This window comes from Lissotriton vulgaris, unplaced genomic scaffold, assembly GCF_964263255.1.
Source record: "Lissotriton vulgaris unplaced genomic scaffold, aLisVul1.2 SCAFFOLD_3376, whole genome shotgun sequence".
Taxonomy (NCBI): domain Eukaryota; kingdom Metazoa; phylum Chordata; class Amphibia; order Caudata; family Salamandridae; genus Lissotriton; species Lissotriton vulgaris.
Window position 1 is genome coordinate 2,018 of NW_028249758.1, and position 23,879 is coordinate 25,896.

General features: G+C 45.2%; 1 long non-coding RNA gene across 1 annotated transcript; it reads left to right on the forward strand.

The window, feature by feature from the left end:
* Positions 1-2,945: 2,945 nt before the first annotated feature.
* LOC147663487 (uncharacterized) lies at positions 2,946-23,547 on the forward strand. Its single transcript, XR_015305306.1, has 3 exons — positions 2,946-3,109; positions 4,552-4,582; positions 23,031-23,547. It is a non-coding gene; the product is annotated as an uncharacterized LOC147663487 (long non-coding RNA).
* The last annotated feature ends 332 nt before the right edge of the window (positions 23,548-23,879 follow it).

A 23,879-nucleotide genomic window follows, 5' to 3' on the forward strand; every position in this document is an offset into this window, starting at 1 on the left:
TGATGGTCAAACTCTATTTGGGCCACAGGTGGATGAAATGCCAGGGAAGTTCAAAAAGGACACAGACTGTTAAAGCAATGGGTGCCCTACTAACATAAAAACACTGGTTCCTTTTTTGGGTCAATACTGGGGTGCAACCAGAGGAGGGTCATCCACTGACTCCGGCAGTGGCAATAAATAGCACAGCTCCTATTAGTCAGTTTACCAGGGGATCTTTCTATAAAACAAATTATAGAAATAAAGGTAGAGGCCATGCAACCACTACCAAAACCCCCAGCCCATAAAACTCTGACCACCTACACCTCCCCCAACCGGTTGGGGGAAGGTTACAGCATTTTTATCCACAATTGCAACACATCACCTCAGACCAATTTTTTTAAAGTTTTTGTTTTTTGATTTACATAGGGCGAACTTGACCTGAAGATATCAAGTATCGGAGCCCTTTACATGAGCACCAGTTTCGTTACAGATGGACACATTCATTTTTGTTAGGTGCAGGCAGATTAAGTGATTTACCCAGAATCTCAGGAAGTTGAGCGTCCTGGCAGAGAATCAAACCTGGTTCCAGAGCTTCGAGGTGGACTCCTCTATCCGTAAGGCTACATTTTCTCCCCTATACTTCTAAACATGGATTCCTCACCTTGTGAATAGATAAAATATCAGTACCTCCAAGGAAGGTGAGTTGGAGTTGACTCAAACCAAAAAGTTCTGCTCGACCGAAAGGGCAAAATGCCACTTTTGAAGGACCTTACTGTCGAGGCAGTAGTGTTTTGTGAAATTGTATACTGACGTCCATGTGGCTGCCTGACAGATGTCCAGGACAGGGACTCCACTTGCTAATGCAGTGGCAGCTTTGGCCCTAGAGGAATGTGCCTGCAAGTGTGCTGGGTGATGCTTCGAAAGTGCATGACAGACCTTTATGCAGAGAACAATTCGCTGAGTGATTGTTCATTTTTGCATTATCCTGCCCTTTGCTACTGAAAACCCTTCAAGGAGCTGTCCATCCACTCTCTGGTCCTTGGTCCTATAGGTATAGACACTTAATGTTCTTTAAGGATCCAAAAACTGGAGATTCTCTTCCTGCTTAGAGTGATGAAGTAGAGCAAAAAATGCTGGAAGGATGATAGTCTGACCGATATGAAAAGGAATTAAAATTTGTAGTACAATTGAACCAATCAAACACTCACACCCAGTCAAATGATCTGAAGACGGCTGGAATGCCAGAAACCGGTCCTCGGAAGCTTGTTTCCGGTCCAGGGAAGACATGGCTTAGCAGTTCGGGCTGGACTGTTCCCATGAGGCACAGGGTCAGACTGATTTGCATATAGCCATGTCTGAACTGGGGTGGCAGAGTGGGCTAAAGAACGGTGATGGATTAAACCCAGATCGTTTGACTGGGTGTGAGTGTTTGATTGATTCAGATGCTCCGTCCATCACCACCCCCTTTTGTACCGATATAGAAAGTGCGGTGTCCCTGAAATGGTGAAGTGAGTTTCTCGCTGAGCATTATAGTAAAAAAAAAAGTGAAACCGAAAGAGCGGCGTCCCTGAAGCAGGCACCCCTTCAGCTTGAAAGTTTAAAAATCAAGAAGTGGCCGCCATTGTCCCGTGAGTGCTGTGTGGGGGAAGCCACTATTAAAGTTAAAGCATGCATAGAGCACTGCATATACAAAAAGTAGCCACCATTGTCCCTGAAGTGCTGTGTGGCCACACTGCAAATGCAAGAAGCGGCCGCCATTATCCCACATTTTTTCTTAATGAAAATAGTGCTCACTGACTTAAAAAGCAGACCGTGTAACCACACATGTTGAAAATCCAGTCGCTATGGGATTTTACAAATGCAGATGAGGCGGTACCAAGGAGGGACTAAACCTATTCACAAACTAAAAGCAACAATTTTGCAAGGAACGTAACAGGAGCCAATTGAAAAGATGGTGGGAAATGGGCGGAGCTTGTATGCCATACATCAAGACAGCATGCCTCGCATAGCAGCGCATATGCTGCTCAGGCTCGACCTAAAAAAGGACTTGAGGTACCTCAGAGCCTGTCTAGACGCAAAGGCAATATTCACCAAGTAATCCAACATAAAGGTATAGTCCTCATTAATGTTGAAGAATAAAAGGCTGCCCGATCGAATGAGGGAAGCGGGTAATACCTTTATCTGAGATGTCAAGATGTATTCAATGACTACAGCTGTTTTGGTTTCAGTTGCGTTGTATCATGACTGATTGCTGTAAATGGCCTGTAACCACTCTTTAATGCATGCACCCACTGATACTCAAACTCCAGCACCTGGACAGGACATTAAGATTAAGTGATGGCTTTTTCAGAATACTTCAGTATTTGTGAGCCTGCTTGTTTTAATCAAAGCACATTCACTATGTTAGGTACACTAAGGGATATTATCTCAGGTTATATTAAAATATGGTATGCAAAATCTTTTGATGACACCACAACATTTGTCTGCATCAATCAACTCCATTTCTGCAGAGTCTGTTATGGACTGATCCCTTTCCTGATTTTCCTTTAGATCATCCTTTTCCTTTCCCTCAGATAAGCTGACTAGCCTTTCAAAGCCTGATTCGATGCAGATTCCCCGTGTTCCCTTCATAACTAGGGGTGGGTGGAATTTGCGTAATCGCGTTGCTCAATTCTCCGCAAAACTGTAAAAAATCTCAGCGAACACGCAGGAATCCTGTGAACATGTGGAATTGCTTGTTCGCTGTGCTTTTTTCCTGTTCGCAATTGCTGTTTGCGTGATCGGGGGAAATATCTCGCAAACATGCATTTTTGGAACGCGAACAAGCAAATAATTTCGCGGAATGCAGAATTTTGGGCAATTTCGCGTTCTCAGCAGAACGCGAAATTACCCAAATTCCGCGAGCAGAACGGAATTTACCGCCCAGGCCTATTCATAACCACATGTCAGCGAAATTGTGTTCAGCATAGGAAATGGAGTTAAGAAATGCTCAAGTATCCCAAGAAACAATTACTTATAAGGAACACAGCTACTTATGAAATCTGTTATCTAATGCTGTGATTAACGTCTTTCTTTAGGAAGAAGATTTGAAATGGGTAGAGGAAAATATCCCTTCAACGTTTGCAGATGCGTAAGTATCTTTACTACGGACATTTTAGTAAACAATTTTTAGGCTTCTGTTGAACAACTGAGGCTGTTGAATTGAGTGCAGGTGTGGTTGTGCTCTTTGCAATACTAAGGAATTTTCGAGCAACAAGAATTACACTTCTCCTGTAACAAGAACTTTCTGTGGAAATTCTTCAGCACTTGTTTCTCCATTTGTCCGATCTTTTACCTGGACTGCTCCTCTCCCTGCTGAGGCTTCAAGTTTATTTCTGGAACACCATTGTGCCCTCATAAATGCTCAGAGATATTTTGGTGTTTTCTGGCATTTTGGAACAGGGAGGATTTAGTTAAACTTTATGTGAGTAGCTGATTCTCTTGAATGGACAAGATATCCGTAGCACATGCCTGCTTTTTTTGCCATGATAGTAATGAAAATGGACATGGCAGTGGAACGCTGGTGCACTGGGCTTTTCATCTGCAGACATATCGGGGATCACTCTGTGATCACTGGGTTTTGGAACCATCCACAGTCTTTCACAGCTAAGAGGTGGTGCTACAACCATGTCCTTCGTCCAAAATGAGTATTTTGTTACATTTGTTTAGTTTCATCATAAAACTGGAAATCCTTTACCCTGAATCTTTTTCTAGTCAGAACCCTTGAAAACACTTCACAGTTTAGACGTGAAAAGACCTGTGATTTTACTCATTATGCCAAAAAAAATTAAAAATAAGCAGTAGTTCTATCTTAAGGTGAGCGTGCTGCTGACCAAAAAATGCTGCTTGTGTTTTTTATCACTTACTGGCATTCAGCTGCCAATTGCTGAAGCATTCAAGAGGGTTCCCCTTATGAAAAGGGCCGGAGTAAGAGGGGAGCGGAGGTGTCCATGTCCCATTAGTCTCATAGGATCTACGCGTTCCCACAAATCAGTTTGCTTACAGAGAAGATTTGTATGTAAGTCGCTTAGACTGTTTTGAATATACCTATAAGTATTACTTCTCTTGTTGCATGTTCTAGTCTGTTCTATGCTATCAGTTTATCAGAATCAGACATTGGCTCAAACGTCTGTGTTTATTCCTCTTAATGAGAACCTAGTTGATGGAGGGGGGGGGGGGGGGGGGGGGGGGTTACAAACAATGGGTCAAATGTTGTTTTGGTAATTCCAGTAATCTATCTATAGGTCTATTTTCATGAGCTGCACCTGACCTGAATGTTTATCTACTTGGACAGACCATGAGAAAAGGATGAGGGCATTCAGACATCATGCGAAACAGTGTTACCCTTGCTTCATTCCCTTAATAAAGTTGATGCCGTTTCCTAATTTCATGGTTTTTTCTTGGTGTTACTTAGACTTTTGCAGTTAGCCAGGAGTCACAGACTGAAAATGCCTGTTATTTTGGTGGGTCTTTTTTCCAAACTGATTGTTTGGATTGCGATGTAAAACGTAATCTGTATTTTCTTTGTTTCAGAGCTATTCCAGTATTAATGGATTCCGATGAGGTATGTATTAAATATATTTCTTCACTTCATATCTGCAGCTTGTCACCACTTCCTTTTCTTCACTGAAAAACACATGAAATGGATGAGAGTGCTGATGAGGTTTTGAGTTCTTGCTATGGAGAAGTATATGATGGTAATGAATCTGATGGTGTAGTGGCTTCATCGCTGTTCCTGTGTTTTAGTCTTCATAACTTTTTATGTCTATTCTGTTGATAAATCACATTGGTGAATTGAGAATATGAGAAAGCATGCATTGCTTTCATATTTACGGTATTTCGGTATTAACAAAATATATTAGGAATTATCTTTGGATATCAATATTTGCGAATATGCATGGGGAACTTTAGTCCCTGGTACAGACCCACATTTATGTTGCGAATTTTGTGCAAATAGAGGGGAGTGAGAATCTGTTCAGTTTCATGGCTCACAATCTGTTGGTAAAATTGTATCTGCTCCATCTACTCCTGCTCCTAATTGATTCCTATAAAATCTTCCTCTAAAGGGAGAATTAACATGTATCATCCAATTTACATATGTCACCCCATTTGCATATAGATACATCATCCCATTTACAATCCCATATTTCATACATTTAGAGCTAGATATATCACACTATTTCGCCTAGGATTACTGAGGCTTTTATGTTCGGTACTCCCTAGATTATGAGAGCAAAATACAATATAATGGTGGATTACGACAGAATTTCTAGCACACTGAACACGTTTAATTTTGTTTTGTTTTGCCAGTGTGTTCAATTTAGGTTCCACAAGTTCATCCTCCAAATTTGAAGTCTGCCAAGTTCTTCTTCCCAGTATTTTCTTTGTACTTGTGCTTCATACAGGCTGTGGTAGTTGAATTCTATAAGTTTATTCGCAGACCGCAATCCTGTGACTCTCAGCTCCATGCACTAACCGTTTATCACAGGTCCCTAGATCAACAAGCTCAGAGCCCCATGAAGTCACAGAGCACTACATATATGGCATTCTATGGAAGCATTACAGGACTGGGCACAGGAAAACAGCTACGTTAATTACAATGCCAGTCTACATTATAGCACATCCCCTTTCTTCCCAAACATCAAACACAACAACCACACTAAGATGAACCAAACAAAGACAGACCCACCACAGATCACGAATAACCTGGAACCAAGCTCCAGAGAACACTAAAACACAACTTGGAATTTACACCCACCAAAAATCACCCAACCATCCTGGTGGATGGGGGATCTCACCGCTCGTTCCATTGAATGACCAAACCCACAAACCGGTTTCCCTAGCATCTCCTCAGTCATGGGATGTTCCCCATACTTCTCCTGCTTTCCTTTTAAAACCATCAGCCGTCATTAATAACCACCATGAACACCACTCTGCTATCCTTTATGGCTGCACTAATATTTCCCACCCTTCTGGTACAAAGCAACTCTCCTTAAATACATTTCCACCCACTGTCTTCACTCTGTATGGACCCCAAAACATGGAGAACCCCCAGCCCACACCACCAGGCCTGACCAATGAAGTTAGTTTCCACATTTTAAAAACTGTGTTCCTGCATCCACAAAAGAACGAACTACCTCTCATCATCTCGAAGGGCTTTTTGCCCATGTTGGGATTCACTGTGGTGCAATATGCCCACAACATGTCAAATACAGCACTTTAAAAACCTAACCCTGCATCACTGGTCAACTCCATAGTCTCCCATTAATCAAGCTGTTTATCCTCTCTACCGGACAATTTTCTTGTAGGTTGTACAAACATGTACTGTTATGTTTCGCTCATATGCTGCTCAGTTATTCTTTCATTTCACCTGAAGTAAGTTGCACGCCATTATCAGTAATCAACATAGAGGGAATACCTTGCCTCCTAAATATTTCTCCCAGTCTGCAATTGTAGCCTTCGTGCTTACACATCTCATAAAGGCCACCTCAATCCATTTTGATTTTTCATCCACCAAGACCGATGCATACCTCTCATGTTCAGGCAAGAAGAAAAACGGCCTAAGATATCCAAGCATAACTTTTCCCCACACAGTTTTGCCCACTTCACTGAATTTCTGCACACCTGACATTCTTCTACCCATTTCTTCACCTGTCTATCCTTTACAGTCCAGTAAAATCTTTCCTTGAGTCTGAGCATTGTCTGACCGAAATATCCCTCATGCTCCAAACATATAGGTTTGTTCTTTACTGCACTAGGTGGCACAAGCCTTTCGCCCCTCATGATGAGTTTGTCCCCAAGCAAAGACCATTCTTCAGCCACCTTGTGAAATAGTCTAACCTTAGCTGGAAATGTATGTACTCTTCTGTTTACCACAGCTTTGAGGACAACATCCCCTTCCATAGCACACATCCAATCCTGCATAGACACACATTCCTGCAAGCTCTCAGTGGCATCCTCCACATCTGCCACCACTTCCTCTGTGTCAAATTCATACTAATCTGCAGACACTTTGTTCTTCCAGCCAGGTAAATATTCAATACAACAATCATAATCCTGTAGTTTCACAGCCGACCTTACCAAACGTCCAGAACAATTGTTTGTGCCGTTAGGTCTCAAAATCCTCAGCAAAAGCTTATGATCCGCCTCAGAGTCATCCTGATACCCAAAAGGTATGAAAATGGTTTGTTGTTCAGGCATCAGCTAATGCCTCTTGTCCGATGACTGAATACTTCCTTACCTTGTTGGCCAACGAACAGAAAGCAAAGGCCCCTGTCGTCTGTTTTCCCAGGCACCTGAAAAAGCACTTCAAATATGACTATCACAGTGGCATCCACATTGAGGATCGTCTTTAAGCCAATTTGAAATAGAAACAAAATGCCAGCATTGGCAATGTTGTCCTTAAGTGGCTCAAAAACTTCCTGTTGAACTTACCCCATGTGAGTTTCATACCCTTTCTCAGCAACTCTCTCAAGCGCTCTATTTTAGAAGGAAAATCTCCTACAAACTTATAACAGTATTCCACCCACCCCATGAAAGAAGGCAGTTTGTCCTTAACACCATGCACTTTCATTGAGTATAGCACAGACTCCATTTCAATTTTCAGATTTTCAATTTAGGTCTTGATGAGGTGCCCCAAAAATGTGACCTAATGCATCAAAAATGGAAATTTTAGCAAATTCATTCCAGCCTTGGATATGCGCGATAAGATCTCACAAAATTTATCAGCATTAGCAATGTTTTCTGCATAGATCAAAATGTCGCCTTTGAAGAACACCACATTTTTAAACTCCAGACAACACATTTGACATTATCCTCTGGAAAACACTTGCTGCAGATGACAGTCCGAAAGGCAACCTGTTAAACTGAAGTATCCCCTTGCTCGTTATGAAACGTGTCAGATGCTTGTAATCTGTATGCAGTTTCACCTAATGGTAGGCACGTTTTAGGCCTAGTTTGGAAAAGTACTTTCCCCCAGACAACAGAATCAGCTCATTGTTGTCTGGCAGAGGGAAATAATCCATGGCAACATTCTAGTTGAGACTATGTAAGTCAACAGAAAACCTCAGCGACCCATCCGATTTATTTTGTGCTATCACCACGGGAGACCACCTTTGTGTGGCCTCAACAGGCTCTGTGACTTCATCCTTGCTCATCTGCTCAAGTATACTCTTCACTTCTGCTTCACCAGCAAGGCATCCTTCCTCAATACAATTTGGTGTTGGTATTCTTTTGTTTCTCCTAACCTGTTCTCAAACACGGTTTAAAATTGTTCCAGAACTGTTCCTGGCTCTCCGTAATCCACGACCATCACTTGGTTGGCAGCTCTTGGATTTACAATTATGTGCACCTTTCCCATGGGTTTCCCAATCCATAAACTCAGGTTTTGCAGACCAACATCCCATGACCCTAATGTTCGCTCCATGATAGCCCTTCAATATTTCATCAGTAGATTTAAGTTTTACTCAAACAGCTGCTTGATTATGATGGTGTATAGTGACCCTGAATCAACCATCAGTATGATTTCTTTTTCATTCACTTTAAAACCCTCTTTGGAAAGTATTTTCTTCTTCATATCCTATTCATGCCTCTCACTTGCAGACATATCACAGGCCATCAGAACTGTGTGTTCAACCACTTCCTTTATCTCATCCACTGATGCAACACATTTGTTTGAGGTTTTGCTAACTCGTGCAAAATGTCCTTTCATGCTACAGATTTGGCATTCCTTGCCAGTGGCAAAACGATTTTTTGAGTCGCCCTAGTGGAATCTGCTACAACACCTGTAACAAGAATGGGAGGAAGATCTCCCTAAGAAATTCGATGGTACCCCAACTTTCATACTATTTTCTTTGCTTTGGTTACTGTTTGTCACAGTCAGTTTTGTATTCACTGCATTTACCAGTTCTGATTCCGCCACATTTGAGATGTTTTAGCTTATATTTTTTTGCATCTCCTGCATGACTCCTCCACTAGCTTGATAATATTTAAAGGATCCTTAAGTGTGGCATTGCTAGCTGCTGTTAGCCTCTCCTGCATTTTCTACTGCTGCATTGGACTGTTAATTGGTCCCTAATCAACTCTTCTGCCATTAGCCCAAATCTGTACTTGGCAGCCAACTCACGTAGTCTTGCAGCAAAGTAATCTACCGGCTCAAAGGATCTCTGTGGCTGAATGAAAAAATGTGTGACATTGCATCACTATAGTCACAGCTTTAGCAAATCCGTGCTGTAATCTCCATTTGGCCTCTTTGTATACACCTTCGATCTCATCTCCACTATCGTCATACACTTGAAGCAGTTATTTTATATGCATGTTGGCCCTCCGTACCCAAACAGCCTATTAGAAGTGTTTGTTTCCTGAGTGAAGAGATACGTGTGCCTTCAAGAGCCACCAAGTAGTCCTCAAGAGTCTGTCTAATTTTTGCATTCAATTGATAGATATCTAGGTGGCATGAGAAACGAGGGGGGCATGCCAATAAGCTGGTTTGAGCTCATTATGAACAGTCACAGTGACATTCAACAGACGCACTAAATTATGGCACAGCACAACACAGAGCAAAAAATCATAGAGATCATAACTTGGTGCTTGTACAGCTGTGCGGTGGTGCAGTGTCACTGTATTGAGAGGTGACGGAAGTCTTGGTGCACAGTGAGCTGCCAGTAATATCTGGCTTTTGGAGGTAGGGGCTTTTACGGCACAGAGTGTTGGGTAGGCAGCTATCGAGAGGCAGTATTCCGACTGCTTGTGGCTAGCACGTGTGGGGGGAATCTTTCAAGGAAGCTGTCGCAAGGAGGACTGCTTTGTGTGTTCAATATTAGAAGCGTGTGAGGCTGCGCTGATTCTCTGATAACTGTTTTCAGGCTGGGGATCCTGTTTTCACTACAGGAGCCAGGTCCCACTGTGCAAAGTGAGCGGATGGTGTTTTTAGGTGCGGCAGCACTGCGTGGCAGTGGAGGCAGGGGTAGGAAGTTGCTAACTCTTGGCCTACCATTACTTGATGTTGGGGAGTGATGTCATCAAGATTTTTGCTGCTGCTACTGGTGATAGGTGTCTGGCCATCCTCGTCACTAAATGATGATGTGAATTACATGTTGAAACAGGATGTGGTAGTTGAATTATTTAAGTGTATTCACAGACCTCAATGCTCTGACTCTCAGCGAAGGGCGCCAACCGTTTATCACAGGTTTCTAGATCAACTAGCTCAGAACCCCATAAAGTCACAGAGCATTACATACATGACATTCTATGAAATCACCAAAAAGCTGGGCGCAGGAAAACTGTTAAATAAATGGAAGTCTACATTATAACACACACACTTGCACATGAAAGAGAGCTTAGTGAATAAGGTCTGTCTGCTCAGTCTGACTCTAAGGAAGTGGTCTCTTAGGTCATTTGATGGATGGAAAAAGTCTGTGTCTAAGCCATCCACCTGTAGCATTATTTTTGAAGAAAGTAAATGTATTTTGTTCATATAGTCTGATGACTTGTAAATGTTGATGACCAGTTAGAGGCGACATAAGTATGTTTTCTGCCAGGGACTATTGGTCATTAAAGATGCCCTGAGAGCACAATTGTGTTTGACTCTACTATTCTCACTTTGTGTTTCGGACTCTTAGCAATCTAAGTGTTGTGATTTAAAAAAATATTTATTTTGTTTATTTTTTCATACGCATACTCAATATGAATATAGTTAGTAAATAAAGAATATTATGAATAGAAAACAAATACTGGTCATTATGGTTAACAGTTCATCAAAATAACCATTGGCATCCAAGTTCTCATTGTCCTTCTCACACACTTAACTTCATTTTTGTACTCCTGGACTTATGTGTATGCTTTACAGCGTTGTACAAGTGGGGCTTGTACACCACCAACCTCCAATCCCACTACAATATGTTAGATGTTCACATTCTGCCAGAATCGAATTCACCATGCAGAGTGCCATATCAAATTTCTGTTGTGTGCCGGACTCTGCCAAATCAGGGGAGTCATTCATCTTACTTTACTAAGTAAGTCAGTGTGATCATCTTTCTTTCGTTACCCACGCACAGCTGAATGTTCAGTACTTCATCCATTGGTGGTTCTAGATGTATTGTATTCCATATCAATTTTGCCTGCATGACAAGGGATCAACATATTTTTAACTGACCTTCCTTATCTCCTATTCTAGTTTGATGTTTTCTAAGGTGAGGTACTATGGTCTCATACAAATCGCCTCTATTGAAGACCCTGGCAGACTGCCAAATTTCAATTGTACTCCAAGTAGCCTGTGAATCTTAACGTTGCATATTATGCCAGTGACCCAAACCTTTCCTATTTTCCACTTTGGCACAATTAGCTAATTGACAGATGGTGGGGAATTTTACTGTCAGCAACATGGTTGAGGCTATGATCCTTTGAAAACTCCATGATCGTGTACATGTGTGTCCCAGTTATGCAACTTATTTGCACCGTGACCGAATTCAGAATCTTCTCCATAATAACACTCTGACATTTGTCCTTCAGGTCCTACATAAAGAAGTTGAAAGTCTCAGGGTAGATCTCATGAAAAGTTTTTGACTGTCTCTTCTACCTGAGCCCATTTAGATGTAGAGTGAATAGACGAGGAAGCAATGAGGGGGATAAGCATATGAGCATCTGGGGGAAGAGTGGTGCATGATGGTGACAGAAACAGTAGTAACTCTAAAGTGCGCAATGGAAGGACACAAGTAATGCGTTAATGCCCCAGGGAGGAACAAACACAAGAAGAGGAACTAATGCCCACTAAAGCTGACAAATAAAGCGCAAATGACAGTGATAATAAAGTCAACTAGTGGAAAACAATCGCTGTACTCTAAACCCACTGTAAGCAGTAAATTCCCCTTTAACCTGATTTTGTTGCAAATATAGGACTTTCCTGTCCAAAATGATATGCCCTGACATATGTTGGAAAACAGGGGGGTAGGCGCCATTCTCTTAGCTGCAGTTCCTGGTATTTTTACCCCAAAATTGGTAGGTAAACGTTTACTTTTTCAATTCACGCTAGCGCAGCTGTCTGTATACGCAAGTGTGGTAGAATCCACTCAAGCCCACACCTCCCTGAATTTCTTTTTGTGCTTCAACATTTCAGAAATATCTTGGGCTCATGGCATTCCCCATGAGCATATCCAAAGAACAATGGTTCCTGTGGCATACCAATTTATAGAATATACAATACTAAACAGCTTAAATAAGCAATATTCACTTGTAGCAGAGAAGGGTTTGGCAAAGAAAGAAGCACACATATGCAAAATTTATAAGAAAGACTTCTTATATTTCAACTCATGAAAAGTGTCCATATTTACAACAGCAACACATATACAAAAAGTTATATGTACAGTGTAAAGTGCAGTGCGTCCCAAGTGATTTCGTGAACAAAAACAAAACAAACACAAATAATAAATGATCTATACAGTTTTGCGTTATGGGTATTAACACAGGGAAATGACCAAGCAATATGATACAATAATTGCTAACAGTTATTGTACTGACCGTAACCTTATATTCACATATTTGATTTTCACACTTTTTGAGCCTTTGCACAGCTGTTCCTTGCGTCTCCTTGCCCTCATTAAAGTGTTTCTAGTTGCCATAACATTAGCTCGACAAGCAAGTGCACTCCAAGCTCTGTGTCAACCTGTCGTATACCATCTTTTCCTGTGAAAAGCTGGTTCTGCGAACTTGGGAATCCTTTCCTCCAAAAGCTGACATGCAGTTCCATGTCAGTCAAGCCATCAACTGAATGGCATTCTATGCTCGGCTTCGCCCTTTTTAAGAGAATGTGAAACCCCTTTGCCTGGACCTTAAAAGAATGCTGAGTTTTTACATTGATCTTACCAGAGACCAACAAGTCCACAATCAACTCTTTTTGGGGTTTGTGGGAATTAAGAAGGGCAAAACCAGTCCGAAATGTACAATTGTGTAGGATTGTGCTGTGCAGTAAGATGTCATGCATTGGCCCAAACAAAAAACAGCAGGTTTATGTGCCCATTCTACCAGAGTCAAGGCTGCTACCACTGCGTTGGCACTATGAGTTTCTGTTCTGGACATTTGTTAGGCTGCTACGTGGATGTCTTGTTATACGTTTACACTGCACTAATGTCTTGACAGCCCTGTCCACCGAGAGGGTATTTCACCCCACTCTGGACTATGTTTTGAGTCAATTCACAGACCCACCTTTGAATAGGTTTTGCTTTGGTATCTACTCAAAAGGTGAGGGGATTGCAGTTAGAAGTCTCTAGCATAAGAACAAGTTACTTACCTTCAGTAATGTTTTTTTCTGGTAAAGACTCTAACAGTAGATTCCTCACGAACCCTGCCATCCTCTCCATTCTGTGGATTGCACTCTGTCTTCAAAAGATCCCACATATAGCAATCTCTGCATTGGTTTACACTGATTTCCTGGCAGGGCTGTGTGTCTTGGGGCATGGTCAACCACGAAAGCAACTGCCATAAGCATGTGGGAATAACGCCTATGCTGGCTATGCACATTATTACAGGAGCGGAATGTTGTTGGTACGGAGGTCCATGGTGCCTCATAATACCACACAGAGTTACTGCTGACAAGTTTTCCGATCCTGTCTGATACCTGGGGGAGTAATCAAAAGGTGACGAATCTGCGGTTGGATAGTCTCCACCAGAAAGAGCGTTACTGGAAGTAACTTCATTAATTCATTTCTTTGCATATCATTCTTCCTTCACATATCCTGCTTTGTTAACAATGAAAATAATTATTTTTGTCTAACCACACTGCAGACTTTGTTCTTTTAAACATCACATCTGGTTAGCTTTGGCAAAGCTACAACAGAATAACACTCAAGGCAGATGAAAAGTAATTTGCAATACCTTCTATTCTACAGAGAAAGTAACACGCACATTTATTTGTTAGTGTTTTAAAAGCTGACCGTGTTAACCACTAGAGTAAAGTCAGACATATTTATTTGTTAATTCTCTACCTGTAGAGGATGGGCACAGAACACCCAATCTTAATTCTCTGTGCTGAAAGACAAATGTTTGAAAAATTAGATTGCCCCCATAAGAACCTCTGTTCATTGCGTATTGTCATCAAACTAAACAAATTTACCTTTTGAGTTTGTTTAATTCTTTTTCTAATCTTTTTTTTTCTCCATTTGGAAATATAAAAATATAAGGAAGAAGAAACAATAGTACAAAATGTGGCATATCATATGTAAATATAATATATTCGGGTCGCTGAATGTGAAAGTAATGTTTTGAACTAAATTCAGCTTGCGTTAACAGTGGACTATATCCACAACAAAGCGAAGGAAATTGTAGGAGAGTAGGGTCTGCTTCCTATGGTTACCCCCACTTTTTGCTGTGTTTCACTGGTTTTTCGACTTTAGCCTGGCTGTGGCCCTGCTAATCAGGACCACAGCCTAGCTGTTCTCTCTCTAAATTGATACCATGTACTTTAGGTACATATCAGATTGGTTACTGGGTCACCCTTATGAGTCCCTGTATAAGGTACCTTAGGTACCCAGGGCATAGGGACCACTGAGGCCTACCAGGGCTAAAGCATGAATTGTGCCACCCCTGGTTAACCCTCCAAAATAACACCACAGGTCTGCACTTACAGCCTGGGTAAGGTGGTGTATGCACCCCTTACTTAGATGTAGAATACCTATATCTACCCTTACATATAGGCACATATTAACCTACAAGTCACTCCTATGGCAGACCTTGACAACCTGAAGGCAGAGTGCTTGGTTTTTTGTGAGATGGTGCCCTAGCATGAGATGAGCACCCTCTGCAGCATTCGGAAATATCTCCTTATAGCTGTTCTATGATCTAGCCATACCATATACTCTCAAGTGCATTATAATCCTTGCGGTTAAATGCTAACTTTGGTTTGGCTTTATCAAAACATGTCGTGTAAGGTGTCAAACGATTTGGAATACTACCCCCCCCCCCCCCCCCCCGGCCAGTTCTGGCGGCAGGGGTAGCATTCCACCCTTTCAGAGGGAAAAGACTTGTACACACTGGTATACCCGGTTAAAGTTAAACAGAGCCCCAGCATCACAAAATGGATGCTGCTGCCACAGACACGAGTCTGACCTCCTGCTGCTGGACGAAACTCTGGCAGGGGAGGCCTAGACAATAGGTTTCCTGTCCAGGGAGGTGCCAGCACCTCCCCAGACATGTTTTAGTGTATTGGGGCAGGGTGGGTTGCATTCAGAGAATGCTTTTCAGACACTGCCTGGGGCACACAAGGTGCTCCATGCATTTCCCAGTTCAAACCGGTTGCTGGGGCACTCAGCCCCAGGTCTGTAACCACCCCCTCCCCAGGTCCACCCTTAGGTGGGACCTTAGAGTTAGCCCAACCCCTAAACTTAGTTTAAGTATAGGAATCCAGTCCCCTAGGACTTTAGATTACCCTGGACGAAACTCTGAAGACCTTCAACATTTCATTTCCACTGAAAGACTGAAGAATCTCCCTTGGGGTCAAGGAGTGACCCCCTGTTCAAACAGGCACCAAAGAAGCAGCTTTGCCGGTCTTCATTTTCAAGGCTCCCGCCGGATCCCGAGGAATCTGCGACACAGGACACTGACTTCCAGACATCTCTGAAGCTGACATGAGTTCCCAGCAGAGCTGAGACATGTAGCTGACACGAGAGACGTGGGACTGGAACTCCTGGACATCCTGCATTTTTGCGACTGCACCTACTTCCCGAAGTTGTGCATTGGGGTATTTGAAGACCCTGCCTGAGCACCTTTTGCACCGAAGTACAGAGGGCAGCACTCCACGAATGACCCGTGAGTCCCCTTTCTTCACCGCAGCTCGAGGCTCCTTCACGGTTCCTAGTCCGTTGGCGGCCCGCACGAAGGACAATACTTTGTTTCTTGAGCTTTCCTGGTTGCTCCAGATGTATGACTCCCCTCCAAAGGGTGAGTCCCTCAGACCTTGCTGGTCTGCACCGAAGCCAATCTTGTCATCTTGCGTGGGTTGCTGTTGCCAAGGCTTGTTGGGTCCAATCCGGATTCTTATGCTGCTGCACTCGACATCCTTCGTGGAGCAGCTTGAATCCAGCTCCTGGTCGTCGTCGACGCCTCCTGGTCCTCTTGGCTAAAGAGTCAAGCTTCACCTACTTCACTTGAAAGCACCTGCCATCGGCTGGCATCTTCCTGTCGCCATCCTGGTCACTGGCTAGTGACCCAGACTCTGTCCCCTCTTCTTTCAGGTTCTTCACATCTCCGATCCACCCTTGGATTCAACCGGACACTTTTCCTCTGGTCGCCTGCAGCATTTCATCCTAGCTCTCCATAGGAATGGATGAGGAAACCACACATCAAAAGACACCTATGCACCCCGCTTCCCTGGGTGAGGTAACATGAGTACTCTGGTGCTCCCACCGGTCTTGACTCTCGAAGTGTCTTAGTCTAAAAGGGTTCCATCGTAGTTCACCTCTAAGTATCCTTAATCTTTAAAATTGTAACCTGTTCGTTCTCCATAGAAAGTCAATGGTGATTCGCTGTTGTGTTTAAACCCTGCACGCGTCCCCCGTGGATCTCCTGTGTCCCTACCTTGGGTGGTTCCTGGTTGCCCCAGCAGTTCTACAGGCCCTAGGCCTGACTTCTATCCCTCACGTGGTTCTTATACCACTATTTTAGTATATGGTTTGTGAGGCCCCTAGGGCATAACGTATAGTGTGCAACTTATCGAATGCTAATTAAGTTCCTTGTATTGTACTTTGACCTCTGACCTCATAAAGAGTCCAGAGGTGTTGTGTTTAGAATAAATACATAAATATTTAATATATACCTTGTGTGGTGTACTTTAATTTGACCATTCAAGAGATTATAGACTGGTAAAACAACTTGCTTAACTCGCCTCTAAGTCTTAGCCTGAAGGCAGCTCTCCACGGCTACCACTAGGATAGCTTTCTATAAGGTTTACTTCAAACCCACCATCAATAAGGGTTGTTCTGACTGGTGCAAGGCGCCCACTACAATAGTGGACATCTTATGCCAGGCCAACTTCTCACAGAAATCATGAGCTAGGAGAAGGAAGATCCAAGGAAAAGGAGAGGGGCCATGAATTAAGTTTGTTTTTAAAGGCTCCTCTATTAGGCATATAGTAAATCACATATGCTTGCATTTGTTTCCTCGTACGAGGTATCTGATAGAAACATGTTAGTGATCGATTCCTTACCTTAGAATTACCCCCAGACGTCAGACTGGATCCGGAAAGTTTTTCGTCACCCGTACCCCTGCGCATCGGTAGGTGACCTCGTGCGGCTCCGCGTACGTCGCTGGCGTCGTAGTTGCTGAGATGATGTCGCTGGAGCTACTTAGATGTGCCCACGCGCGTTGACATCAGTTCTTCCTTTTTCCGCGCCAGCAAGCGCAGATCCAGAGAGAGCGGTACCCCAGTCACTTTTTGACTGAGTTATTTTTGGGACTTTTGTCTCTGTTTGTTTTGAGTCTTTGACTCCTGGTGTGTAGGGATGCCCGGTTTTAAGTTGTGCGCAGCTTGTCCACGCACAATGTCTGTGACGAACCCGCACCGTGTGTTTCTCTACCGCCTGGGGCGCGATCACGACTGAGTCGTGCCCCAAATGCCGGGCCATCGCTCTGAAAACTTTGCAGCAGCGGTCCCGAAAGTTGCTGGAGGCCCCGGAGTCGGCTTAGCGCCGTTCAAGGTCCAGGTCCCATGGGAGGTCGAGGGACAGGTCGCGGAGCTGCCACCACCACCATCATTTGTTGAAGTCTTCGCACTCTGAGTCAGGTAGGCGAAGCACAAGAAGTCAAAGAAGCTCTGTCGCTTTCGCCTTCCCTTAGCCTCTAGCGTGACATGGCTGAGGGTGCGGGTGGTGCCACCACCTGCGCAGTTGCCTTCCCGGGTCTGTCGATGACTCCGGCCCAGCTACAGGATTTCCTGTCAGCCATGGCCTGCCTTTGTGACTCATTGGGCCTCACCAGAATTCCTTCGGGCCCCGCGGGTCCAAATGGGGGTCCTCGCTCTGTCGTCACCGGCTCCGACCATGACGACGACTCCTGTCTCGGCGACGCGAGACCCACTTGGATCCATGCATGTATCCCAGCCGATGTCGGGTGAAATCATACGACCTACATCGACGTCTACGGCACCGCCGCCGGCATCGGCTGGATCCATGGCTGACGCCGTCACCGGCTTCCACCCCGACGAGGAGACTGCGCTGGACCGGTGTCGATCGACGCCAATACTGACGCCAATAGGGAATTTCTATACCTTTCTCCATCCGCCTCCCTCTTTTCCGCCTGTCCGGGAGTTTGGGGGGGAAGGGGAGGACTGGGGAGGGTCTGAGGACCCTCGCGCAGCCCAGTGCGAGTTAGATCCGGACTGGGAAGAGGATTTGGAGGATGCAGGTGACATGGATTTTACTCCAGAACCTAGCTCACTGTCTCCTTCTACCGTGGCTACGGAGGAGGGTGGCACATATTTTGTGGTGTTGCCTAGAGCAGCCGAGGCTCTCCACCTCGAGCTCCCTACGGTGGCTGTCAGTACTAACCTCCAGACAGAAGTGCTCTGGCCAGCGTCTTCCTCTACGAAGCCACTGCTGCCCTTTAATGATGCACTTTCAGACGTTCTTTTGGGCACCTGGTCCAGGCCCAACACAGGGGGCTCCTGTGGATAGGGACGTGGCCCGACGCTATCGCCCAGCCTCGGGTGACCCCATTTTCCTCTCCCAACACCCGACCCCTGAGAGTTTGGTTGTCCAAGCCTCTGCGACCCAAAGCGCATTCCCTTCCGCATCTCCAGATAGGGAATCCAAGAAACTGGAATAGTTTGAAAAGAAACAGTTGACTTCAGCCAGTTAAGGGCTGCGGTCTGTGAACACTGCATGCCTCTTGGGCCATTAATCCCATTCTGTGTGGGACACTGTTGCGCAGGTGCTGCCTCAGTGTCCGGAAGAGGCCCGGACGGTGCTCTCCCAAGCTATTGCTGAGGGTAGAGATGCAGCCAAGTTCACAATTTGTTGTGGCCTTGACACCATCGACTCGCTGGGCAGGGTGATTTCCACGACAGTGGCACTACGCCGCCATGCCTGGCTGAGGACAACTGGCTTTTCCGGGGATGTCCAGAACACTTTGATGGACATACCCTTTGATGGCACCCGCCTTTTTGGCGACAAAGCAGGCTGTGTGTTGGAGCGGTTTGAGAACTCGCAGGCTACGGCAAAGTCCTTAGGTCTCTCGGCCACGCGCACTCCTTCCGTTACTGCTTTTCGCTCCCTTCGTGGCCAAGGAAGGGGCGCCCAAACACGTTTGTTTCAGAGCCACAGGCCTGCGCAGTAACAGTCTCAGCGCACCCTCGGACGTGGGACCCCCTGAGGTGGGTCAAGGGGCCAGCGGGCGGGTCAGTCCACCACCTCCCCTGCCGCCACTGCCTCCAAACCTTCCTAGTCCAGTGTTTGTGTTTCAAGCCCAACAAACGCCAGTGGGTGGCAGGATTCACCATCACCTCCCCCACTGGAGCACCATCACTTCCAACAGGTGGGTTCATCAGATAGTGCGACGGAGCTACTCCCTCCCCTTCGAGACTACCCCTCCAGCCATGCCACCTCAGTTCCCCGCATGTTGGGGATGACTTGGCACTTCTTCAGCAGGAAGTTACGGCCCTCTTGGCCAAGGGGGCTATCAAGCGCTTTCCGACGCCAGAAGTAGTTTGTGGTTGTTACCACTACTTTCTGGTTCCAAAGAAGGACAAGGGCCTGCGTCCTATCTTAGACCTTCGGAACGTCAATCGCTTTCTCCGGAAGGAGAAGTTCAAGATGCTCACACTTGCTCAGGTCTTATCTGCCCTAGACCTGCAAAACTGGTTGGTAGCGTTGGACTTGCCGGACTTTATTTTCATATCCCCGTCCTGCTGACCCACTGGTGTTACCTGCGGTTCACGGGAGGCCACGAGCATGTACAGTTTACCGTGCTCCCTTTTGGCCTTACCAGCACCCCTCGGGTGTTCACGAAGATGATGGCGGTGGGCGCAGCTCATCTGCTCAGATCAGCGGTTTCAGGCTTCCCCCTATCTCGACGATTGGCTGTTGAAGGTGGGCTCGCCCCAGGCAGTTGCCTCCCACCTTCAGACTACTGCGGACCTCCTGCATTTGCTGGGGTTCTCCATCAACGTGCCGAAGTCGCACCTGATTCCCTCGTAGAAGCTACTTTTCATCTGAGCAGTTCTGGGCCCTGCACAGTTTCGGGTTTATCCCCTGGAACAGCGAGTCAGGACATTCAGGCTATGATTCATAACTTTCGGCCTTTGTCCTGGGTTCCGGTCAGGATGACTTTGAGGCTGCTGGGCCTCATGGCCTCCTGCTGACCACTCATGCAGGATGGCATATGCGGGCTCTGCAATGGGACCTGAAGTTCCAGTGAGCGCAGCATCAAGGGGACCAGTCCGAGTATGATCAGATCTGGGAGGGCACTGCGCAACAGTTGCAGTGGTGGCTCACAAACCAACGTTGGATCAGCGGCAGATTCCTCTCCCTTCCCCAACTGGAGCACACAGTGGTGATGGATGCGTCCCTCTTAGGATGTGGCGTCCACATGGGGGAGGAGGAGATCAGAGGCCTCTGGTCTCCGGCGGAGTCCTGGCTCCATATCAACCTTCTGGAGCTCTGGGCGATCCTACTTGCACTGAAAGCATTCCTTCCCTCTGTCAAAGGGAGAGTGGTGCAGGTGTTTACAGACAACCCCACCGCCATGAGGTATTGCAACAAGCAAGGCGGGGTGGGGTCATGGACCATATGTCAGGAGGCTCTATGTCTCTGGACATGGTTGGAACATCAAGGCATTTCCTTGACGGTTCAACACTTGACAGGTTCTTTGAACGCCAAGGTGGGCAAACTCAGCCGCAGGTGCATGATGGATCACAAATTGCGTCTTCACTCGGAGGTGGCGCAAGGTCTCCTTCAACAGTGGGGAGAGCCACCGAAGTGAATGTGCAATGTCATCACTTCTGCGCGTTGGTGTTTTCAAGGCGGCACTCGCTCGACCACGCTTTTCGTCACGAGTGGAGCTGTGGTCTATTGTACGCCTTTCCGCCTATACCACTGCTACCACTGCTACCCAGAGTGCTGAAGAAGATCAGGCGTGACCGGGCACAAGTCATTTTTGTGGCCCCCGCCTGGGCTCGAAGAGTTTGGTATCCCGAGTTTCTCAGTATGAGCATGGATCCCCCATCTGACTGTCTCTTCGGGAGGATCTTCTGTCGCAGCAGCAGTGGACGGTCCTCCACCCGAACCTGTCCAGCCTCCTCCTACATGCGTGGAGATTGAGCGGCGACAGTTGATTCCTTTTGACTTGCCTCCTGAAGTCTGTGATATCATTCTGCCAGCCAGGTGTCCCTCCACTAAATCGGTAAATGCCTGCAGGTGGAACAAATTTGTGGCATGGTGCACAGCAAAGCCTGTGGATCCCCTTTCTGCCCCTCTTTCAGAAGTCCTTTCATTCCTTCTTTCTCTGGCTCAGCAGAGCTCTGCTCTGGGCACTGTTAAGGGCTATCGTTCTGCAATTTCTGCCTTTCTCAGGCTCCCTGATCAGCCCTCTCTTTTCAAGTCCCCTGTTGTGAATAGATTTCTCAAAGGCAATTCTCACCTTTTCCCTCCAATTCCATTTGTGATGCCGCAGTGGAACTTGAATCTGGTTCTTACCTATTTGATGTGCACTCCCTTTGAGACGCTTCACAACTGTCCTGTTCATTTATTGACTTTAAAGACTGCTTTCCTAGTTGCCATCACCTCCGCTAGGCGCGTGAGTGAGCTCCAGGCTCTTACCTGTAAGCTTCCTTTTCTGTCGGTCTATCCGGACAAGGTTGTGCTTCGCACTCATTCTTCCTTCTTGCCAAAGGTTGTCACTGCCTTCCACATCGGGCAAACTATCACCTCGCCCACTTTCTTTCCGCCACTGCACCCTTCCAGAGAGGAAGAGAGGCTCCACCGCCTGGACTCAAAACGTGCGCTCTCATTTTACCTGAATCGCACACAACAGTTCCGGGTGGATAACTTTGTTGGCTACGTGGGCGCCAAGAAAGGCCGGGCGGTACACAAGAGGACTGTCCCGCTGGGTTGTCGTGTGTATCAAGGCCTGTTATTCTCTAGCTAAAAAGGAACCTCCGACAGGGTATTGCGCCCATTCTGTCTGGGTGACAGCAGCTACTACTGCATTGGGACGTGGTGTTCCCCTGCAAGACAACTGTCAGGCAGCCATTTGGGCCTCGCTGCACACTTTTACTAAGCATTATTGCCTTGAAGGTCAAGTCTGGAGAGACGGCTTCTTTGGCCGTTCTGTTCTCCGTGACTTTATTGTGTGATCTTTGTTCGCAGACCCGCCACCGGGGTTGGTATTGCTGGGGTATCTATTCTAATGTAAGGAATCTATCACTAACATGTTTCATTTCAGATGAACAAATTACTTACTTTCGATAACAATATATCTGTAAGAAACATTAGTTAGTGATAGATTCCTTACCGCCCCACCCATCCTCCCCGTTCTACGGACTGATTTCTAGGTTAAAGGTCGTCCCTTTCAGGGCCCTAGTTTCAATGCACCAGTGGTCAGTATCTTGCATGGCTCTGCGTTCCTGGCGCAGAAAGTCATGTACAGAACTGATGTCAGCGAGCGTGGGCACGTCTAAGTAGCTCCTGCGACGTCATCTCGGTGACTACAACGCCAGCGAGGTACGCAGAGCTGCACGACGCCTTCCGACGTGCAGGGATACTGCTGACGAAAAACTTTCCGGATCCAGTCTGATGCTTGGGGGTAATTCTAAGGTAAGGAATCTATCACTAACTAATGTTTCTAGCAGATATATCGTTACCGAAGGTAAGTAACTTGTTCTTTAACTCTAAAGGCTCAAACCATTTTTCTGGTCTCAAACTGGTAAGTAAACTTATTTACTGGAGACCAAATGATTTGATGTTGGTTTTATTATAGAAGATCGTCTGTATTCAAATGATGACTAATGTCTTTCTTTCTCGCTCCTCCTTCAGGAGATAATGATGACTAAGTATGAAATGTCTAAACAGCAGTGACATTACTAGCAACGAGTCCAAAAAGAGCCGCACAATGAAATCCACTTCTAAGCTGCATGTGGATCTTCCGGATTCTGGTACTGCGCTGGAGATTGCATCGAAGATACTCTTTAAGGACCTGAACATTTTCACATTTGTTCCAGAACATTATGTTTCCATTTCGTTATCCAAGAAGGATATTCACAAGCTTTGTTGAAAGTGTTATTTATTTGTTGAACTACATTCTTGGTTTTGTCTTTCTCATGGACAATACAATGACTACATTTTCTAAATAATGTATGTGGTGGGTTTTGCACAGACTCTGTCTTCTTTGTGCTATTGTGCAGTTTTGAAGGACTTTGCTTACAAATGCACTATTGAAGGATTTTTTTTGTTGCAATAATGTAAGGGACTTCAATGATACTTTTGTGTTTGAAATTGTTTTACCCTAATATAAATGTGAACATGGAGCTGACCTTGTTTTTAACAAAAATGACTCAAATCTTACTTTGTAATTGACGAGTTTTAATTGGTAATGTGTAAGTATTGTGAAATCCACAGCGCTTTTATCCAATGTATTAAATACCGGAAAGTATGGTGGTTTGGAAGGCAAATGAAAATATGCGAATAGTGAGCCAATACAACATATTACCAAAGAATACTACTCCCTACTTATGCCGAATTGGTCATAGTTTTTAATAAATATGCCCATTTTTGCTAGATTAGATTTTTGTCTCTGGTTTTAAGGCTTGTGGGAGTGGGCAGTAACATCCTTCTTTCCACTTAAAGCTTTCTGTCAATTCGGTGAAGAGAGAGATGAGCTGTCAG